Genomic DNA, 8163 nt, shown 5'->3' on the forward strand with positions numbered 1-8163 from the left:
GGCGATCTGGCAGAGGAGGGGGGAGGGGAAGGGGCAGAGGCGGGGGCTGTGTTTGATGACTGATTGGATGTTCATCCATGTCTTCATACAGATCAGAGCTGTCGTTTTCACTTAAATCAGGCCTCAGTATGGCACGTCCTGAAAACATGACATTCAGATATTGCACGAGAAGTAATTTCTGAAGCATTGTTGCACACTTACCGTCATAATCGTGAGCAAAAAGACACACACACACACACACACACACACACACACACACACACACACACACACACACACACACATAAACACACACACAGACAGACACACGCACAGACACACACACGTTGTTCCTGTTCTCAGGTGTGGCACAGTGATTGAACAGTTCAAATAATGATGTCCATGCACATATTTGCGAAGAGTCGCGGCAATGTCTCAGCAAGTTATAGCAAGTAAGCGGCCCTTTCTTTTTCTGTTCCTCAACGCGTTATCAATCAATGCCTATTACAGAGAGAACAAGATTGTACTCACGGCAACGTCTCCTGGTGAAGATGACAGCGATGCCCATGATGATAAACACAACGACACCAACAGACCCAAACACCGCTTCCCAGTTTATTGCAACTGTTTTATCTGGAATGAATAGACTTTATTTTAAAGTTGTAGGAAGACCTACTGTTTACTGCTGGAATACTAGCTGTTACTAATGTTTGTGCAACAGCACAAGTTTGTGAACATACTAATTAGTTAACTAGGCTCAATTTGAACAAATACTTAACTTCAATACATCAAATTGTGCAAGTGCTCATCTGACTAAAAACAGCCACGCGCATATGCTTGAAATCGATGTACTGTCACATCAAACTGGTGCAAACTCCACAGCGAGAGTTTCAAGGATACACACAGACGACATGTTTATAATAAATGGTTTCTGGTTCTGGCTTATGCTCGGACTCTGGAGTTTGCGATCTGTTCGTAGTAACGCCATATTGTGTACGTGTGTGTGACGATACCTTTTTCTTGTTGGATGTTGAAGAAGAAGTCCACCTTCCCCAGGTCATTGTACACCTCCGCCCTGTAGAGTCCTGTGAAGTCTTGTGAAGCAGCCAGCAGTATGACCTCGCAGTGCACAATGTACTCTGTCACTGGATCTTGATGACACTCAGCTGAAAACCGGTGAGACACATCTGTTCCCACGCTGAATGTTTGGTTGCCAAGGTGAACAAAGACGAATTGACCAGGAACCGGATAGGCGGCCAACTGGAAAGACATACGCCCTGCTTCCATGGTCACGTTGTGGAATAATTTGCTCGGTGGACCTGGATGAAAGAAGAGTATATGTAAAGTTACCATTTAACCAACCAATCAAACCCAAACCCACCCATTTCAAATGACCATGGTAAAATAATAAATCAGAAAACATGTGAAGATCAGAAGAAGAAACTGTGTGTGCGTGCTTGAATGCGTGTAACACATTCATATTTTGACTTTTCTGCTGGCTTACATTTCACATTCAAGAGTATTTGTTTCGTGTCAGGTCCAACAATGCCGTTATGGGCTGTGCAGGTGTATGTCCCCATTTCATGGCACTGGACTTCTGACAGTGTCAGCACTGCCTGCTTGGTCCAGTTCCCCGTTCTCTGATACAGAATGTCACGTGCACCGAAGGGTGAGAAGCCACGTGTGATGGTCACGTGCTCAGGAAGGGGTCGCCCAGACAGCGTGCATGTCAGGTTGAGGCTGACCCTCTCGTCTCCAGTCACCGTCACTGTCTCGTGTGTGTTGTTCAACGCCAGACTTTTGACGACTGCCCGATCTGCGAGCAAATTTGTTCTTTAAAGGCACAGTAAGTCTCCCGTAAACCATCACAGATACTGTCAAGCTATTACACACAGTACAAACACCCTTCCATTTGAACGCTCACCATACGGGAACATCCTAGGTGTCCTCCGTAAAGAGCAAGCAAGTTTCAAAGAATGTATTTGTGCGTGGTTTATCTTTTTCCCTTTTTCACAATGTAGTCGTCAGTTAGTAATTTGAATGCGACTCGCTGTGAGCTTATCTGCAATAGCACGTTATTTAAGTACCTCTGACTATGCACGAAACAAACGACTGCGGTTCACAAGAACTCTAGCGATGGCTTTTGACTGTTCAGAGGAACTGGCGATAGGTATAAACCGTCGTCTGCTACGAGAATAACGACGTTGCGTGACCCTGCTTCCGGGCTTTTCTTTTTTCAAACTTTCAACACTTCGAATTGTACTGATCTTGTCTTGATGAAAAAATAAATATTTTATGATTAAAGAATGTTTGTGTAACAAGCTGTCAATTTATTATTTAGATTTTAAAAGTTAGGTCTAGCGCCAAAACGCACCACGGTCCAATTGTCTCTGACACAATCCGCAAAATTAATTCTTTGAAAATTGCTCGCTCTTTACGTAGGGCACCTAGGATGTTCCCGTTTGGTGAGCGTTCAAATGGAAGGGTGTTTGTACTGTGTGTAAAAGCCTGACAGTATATGTGATGGTTTACGGGAGGCTTACTGTGCCTTTAACTTTGTGTCATATAAAACAAGTTTGTTTTTCTATTTCATACAATCATCCGAATGTGTTGTTTGTAGTGAAACGTTAGTATTTAACCTTTATTTTAAGTTGTTTTGTTTTTAACGGCATGAGAGAGAGAGAGAGAGAGAGAGCGAGAGAGAGAGAGAGAGAGAGAGAGAGAGAGAGAGAGAGAGAGAGAGAGAGAGAGAGAGAGAGAGAGAGAGAGAGAGAGAGAGAACGCAGGGACGCAGGACGCAGGAACGCAGGAACGCAGGAACGCAGGAACGCAGGAAATTTAATGCGAGGCCACCGGCATATACGCATGGGGGTTTACAAAAGACACAGGAAAAAATAGGAATAAAAATCAACAACAAAATTTCATGGTTGTACAGAAACAAAAAAAATATATATCGTGGCACGAAAATTTACAAATTTTGTCTCAAAGTATCAGTCATAGCAACAATTGCCTGTTTGAAATTTCTTCATCACGTGTTTTCATGGCATAATAACAATACATGGCTACAGCTCTATTAATGTATATACTCTCATTTTGTAGCAGAAAAATCAAGGGTGGTACATGTACATTGTCAGTGAAATATTTCAAAATATATTTTACACGTAGATCCTGGTATTTTGGGCAATGTAGCAGAAAATGTATTTCGTTTTCCACAGCAGGACAAAACGGGCACGTGTTTGGTACAGCACTATAGCGTTTGTTTCCATTCAGGTCAATAATACCTAGGCGTAGTTTGACAAAAATGTTTCTAAATTTAGTAAGTGTGATATCTGTTAGGTATTTTTCCGGCTGCAATAAAGACTTGAACGAACTATACGTTGAAAATCTATCACTTTCCATTATCTTACCAAACCATTCCTGCTTATAGCAGTCAATCAAACGCTGTCTAAACGCACGCAAAAAAGCTTTTTTCATGAACAACACCACCATTCAGCCATACAAAGGAAAACCCACACATATCCAAACGACGCTTTACCGAGCAAGCCCAATTTTGCAAATCAACCTCATTTCCGGGTAACCTTGAAAATCTTTTTTTATCCATCTCGTACGCTTGTCTAGGTAATCTAACCAAAAACATGTTCTGCAGCTTTAGCCAGTACCTGATAACACTGACAGTACTGTCAACGAATAAAGGGAAACGACCGAGTTCTCCATATGCCATCGCGTTTGGAGTTCTTGGTAAAACATTCAAAAATCTTTTACAAGCAAACAAATGCGGAGATTCAACAGAACGAAAGCGTGTGATACCCCATATTTCAGAGGCGTACAAAAGCATAGGTTTTACTAGCGCATCAAACAATTTAAAAAATACACTAACATCCATGCTACCTAAGCTCCACATTGTTTTCATGATTTCTACCACTTTTCCCTTGGCTCTGCCTGCAAATTCTTCTAAAGCAATGTCAAATGATAATTTTGTTGTCAATGTGACACCCAAATATTTATAACTGTTTACAACATCCATAGGTTTACCTTGATAAAACCATTTTTCTGTCTTAGATAGATGACCGCCTTTCCGAAAAACCATTACTTTTGTTTTCTTTAAATTTACACTGAGGCCAAGGGCAGAGGAGGCTTGTTCAAGATTGTTCAATTGGTTTTGTAGTCCAGCAGGTGTTGTAGAAATCAAACAAATATCGTCAGCAAAAAGAAGCAAAAAAATTTCTTGTAATCCAGGCAAAAACTGAACACCATGCCTTCCATTTGAGGTTACTATATCGGCTACTTCAGTAATTAACAGGGAAAAAATCAGGGGAGACAACATGCAGCCTTGTTTCACCCCGGCAGGGCAATCAAAAAAGTCAGACACTTCAGGGCCCCATCTTACACATGACTGGACAGAATCATAAATCCCTTGTAGCATACGGAGCATTTTCGTCGAAGTTTTTATTTTTTGAAGAACGACCCACAAACTATCCCTGTCTACAGAATCGAAAGCTTTCAAATAATCAATAAAAGCAACGTACAGTTTACTTCTCCTTTGTCCATACAGACATTTCTTAATCATAGTCACAAGTGTAAAAAGATGATCAATAGTTGAATAGTTTTTTCGAAAACCAGCTTGTTCTTCACATATCTTGTGTTCACTCTCTGCCCATTTATACAGACGCCTATTTAGGATGGAAGTAAAAACTTTACTAATAGTACCCCTATAATTTCCAGGATTATTTACATCACCCTTTTTCAGTAAAGGAACTATCACGGACTGACTCCATTGTTTAGGAAACACACCAGTGTCATAAACACGGTTAAAGAACTTAGTGAGAAAAGGGGCAACAATATCCTCAGCTGCTTTTAGAAATTCTGCTGGTATTTCATCAATACCAGAAGCTTTCCCTGCTTTTAATTTTCGAATGGCTTGTTTTACCTCAGCTAACGAAATTTGTTCATCCAATTCATAAATATGTACATCTTCCTCACTTTCTTCATTTATTACATTTTCGTTTTGTTCAGGCGTTGAAGCTGTGTGCTGTCCCAAAATGTTTTCAAAGTGATCTTTCCAGACATCGATATTTATAGTAGCACGGTTTCTCTCCCTTGGGCGAGACCGCTTTACCGTTGACCAGAACATGGAAGGATTTTTTCTGTTTTCTAGTAAAGAATCTTGTACTGATTTTCTATATGCTTTCTTTTTCTCTTTTATCATATTTTGATATTCAGATCTTTTTTGCAAATACTGTAGTTTATCCTCAACCTTTCTAGTGCGAGAGTACCGACTAAGTAATCTATTAACTTCACGTTTTCCCTCCCTACACTCTGTGTCAAACCATCGGCTCGTACGACGCTGACGGCCTCCAAAAAACACCGTGCGTCGCATGCACCGACCCGCTTCTAAAAGCGTGTTTACAAACATTGTCAAGGCAGCGTCAGAGTTATCATCAATACATGCAGCAGCGTCATCGATGGCAGTTTGACCTTCACGTGAAGAAAGAAAATCTAAAAATACACTAGCTTTGGAGGAATCCCAAGTCAGTTTCTCTGAACTAGTCTTATTCTCTCAAGAGAGAGAGAGAGAGAGAGAGAGAGAGAGAGAGAGAGAGAGAGAGAGAGAGAGAGAGAGAGAGAGAGAGAGAGAGAGAGAGAGAGAGAGAGAGAGAGAGAGAGAGAGAGAGAGAAGAGAGAGAGAGAGAGAGAGAGAGAGAGAGAGAGAGAGAGAGAGAGAGAGAGAGAGAGATTGGATTGGATTGTTTACTCATTTAGGCCATAGCCCCTTATGAGGGGGGTGAACATTTTTACAATGACATAATGACATTTGCACACCAATCAAATGAAATATATCATACACGAACTAAGACATTACATTTCAAATAAAATATATCGTAGGCTTACATGAACTAAGACATAACAACACTACGTAGCCGAAATGCTTTGTACACATAAACTGACAACTTTCGAACAATACCTTCATTCACAGATGCCATAAGCAGAGAAAACTTGCGTAAACTTGGGTTTCTATAAAACTTAGCAGGAATAAACTGGCATCGCAAATCACGAAGTGCGGGGCAACAAAGCACAAAATGAAACTCATCTTCCTTACGTTCCCTGCACAATGGGCATAGCAACATATCCGCATCGTATCTCTTATATCGATTAACGTGCACAAATAGTTCTGTTATTCCACCTCGGAATCTTGCCATAATAATTTTCAAATGCCTATTCATGTTCAATAATAAATAAGGTTTTACTTCGTGCACAGTGCAAAATGTCCTATATAACGCAAATCTATCACTGTTCTGAACATGAAAATTCCATTCCTGCGAGAGAGAGAGAGAGAGAGAGAGAGAGAGAGAGAGAGAGAGAGAGAGAGAGAGAGAGAGAGAGAGAGAGAGAGAGAGAGAGAGAGAGAGAGAGAGAGAGAGGTGATGTGGTGTTTTAGTTACACTGATGTACTGCATCTCTCTCTCTCTCTCTCTGATCTCTCTCTCTCTTTCTATTTCTCTCTCTCTTTCTCTCCCTCTCTCTCTCTCTCTCTCTCTCTCTCTCTCTCTCTCTCTCTCTCTCTCTCTCTCACACACTCTTTGATCAAAACAAAGAACAAATACAAAGACGTGATCCTACCTTCCTTGCGGATGTTAAAGCTGATGTCAACGCTTCCCAGTTCGTTGGACACAGCCACGCTGTACAGACCAAGACCTTCTTCAGGAACATTGTGCGGTACGATGAGACATTTCACAAAGTAGTCCAGCCCTACATATTGCGTGCATTCCGAAACAAATCTAGTATGTGCTACCCTGTCGCCAAGTTGTGAGAAGACAAAGCTTTTGGGAACGGGGTAAGCTTCCAGCTTGAAGGAGATGCCTTTGGACTTCAGAATCTCAGCATGAAGCTTCTTGGGTGGACCTGGTAAGGAACATGTCATTTGGCTGTAGATATGCGTTGTACTAATGTCTGTCATAGCGCGTCATGCAGCCCAATACCTCCGACTTCAGCTCTTGGGGTTCTGTTAGGCTTACCCGCCCCTAGTTCCTGGTTAAAACACCTACCTTGGGAACACGGGCAAATTGTTTATCCACCCTGGGGCTACAGGATATCGCGCAGCTCTTGCTCGCATGATGACCTCATAACTGAACACATATGATATTTCATTTAAGGATAGTTATACCACCCCGTCCTGATAAGACGCCGAAGCAGTTATTCACCAGCAAACGAATTCATTCGCAGTTAACCCCAATATCTTCACTATCCACCACCTTGATCCGCTGGGTTGGGTATGGTCGCCCCACAACAGATTTGGGACTAGTTTGGTCCAAGAAAGAAAGATATATAGCTTGGCTGCATCATGCTTTGGACCACAAGGTCCCGATGATGTTGTTCATATAAGACCAATACGATTTAAACACAGATTGAACGTAATACACGCTTTGGGAGTATATGAATACATTTTTAACTGTCTTGTGGAATATGGGTCGGATTTAACCAAGGCCATCCGACAAGGTCACGAAAGTCATGTGGTCGTACCAGACCCACGAACGCATACATGCGCGGTCACCACGACCGTGTACAAAATACGTCGTTTGATTTTTCAACATGCGCGTTTGAGAGTCGCTAAGGATAGGTAGGCTATCACATGAAGACACGAGAGAAATTTCCAAGATAATGCTACTTTTGTCAAGCTCTGGGTCGAATAAAACCGAGGAGGAGGGGGGAAGGGGTAGGGGCAGTGTTTTGAAATTCCCTTTTATATCATGTGCAATTCAAGGAGATTCTGACATCCATGATGACAATATCAGCTTTTTTTTTAAATCCTAGCTACTGATCAACATCAACAGAAAAGACAACTATTGCATGCTATTTTCTGTGTTGACGCAATTTTTGTTCATGCACCGTTTTCAACCAACTAATTAGAGTGTTCAGTAGCTTACATGCGACGTTCAGCCGTAGCCGCTTAGTGTCAGGGTCACCAATCCCGTTGTCCGCTGTACAGGTGTAGGTGCCCATGTCACAGCACTGGACGTCCGACAGTGTCAGCACAGCTTCTGAAGTCCACGTTCCTGTTTTCTGATACTGACTGTGACGAGAAATTAAGGCGTTGATGTCTTTGCTGATAGTTACGTTACAGGGAGCTGGTTGGCCAAAGACTCTACAGGTCAGATATACAGTCAACCCGTCCGCTCCAGTCACTGT

The sequence above is a fragment of the Littorina saxatilis genome, linkage group LG9, assembly GCF_037325665.1.
Source record: "Littorina saxatilis isolate snail1 linkage group LG9, US_GU_Lsax_2.0, whole genome shotgun sequence".
Lineage (NCBI taxonomy): Eukaryota > Metazoa > Mollusca > Gastropoda > Littorinimorpha > Littorinidae > Littorina > Littorina saxatilis.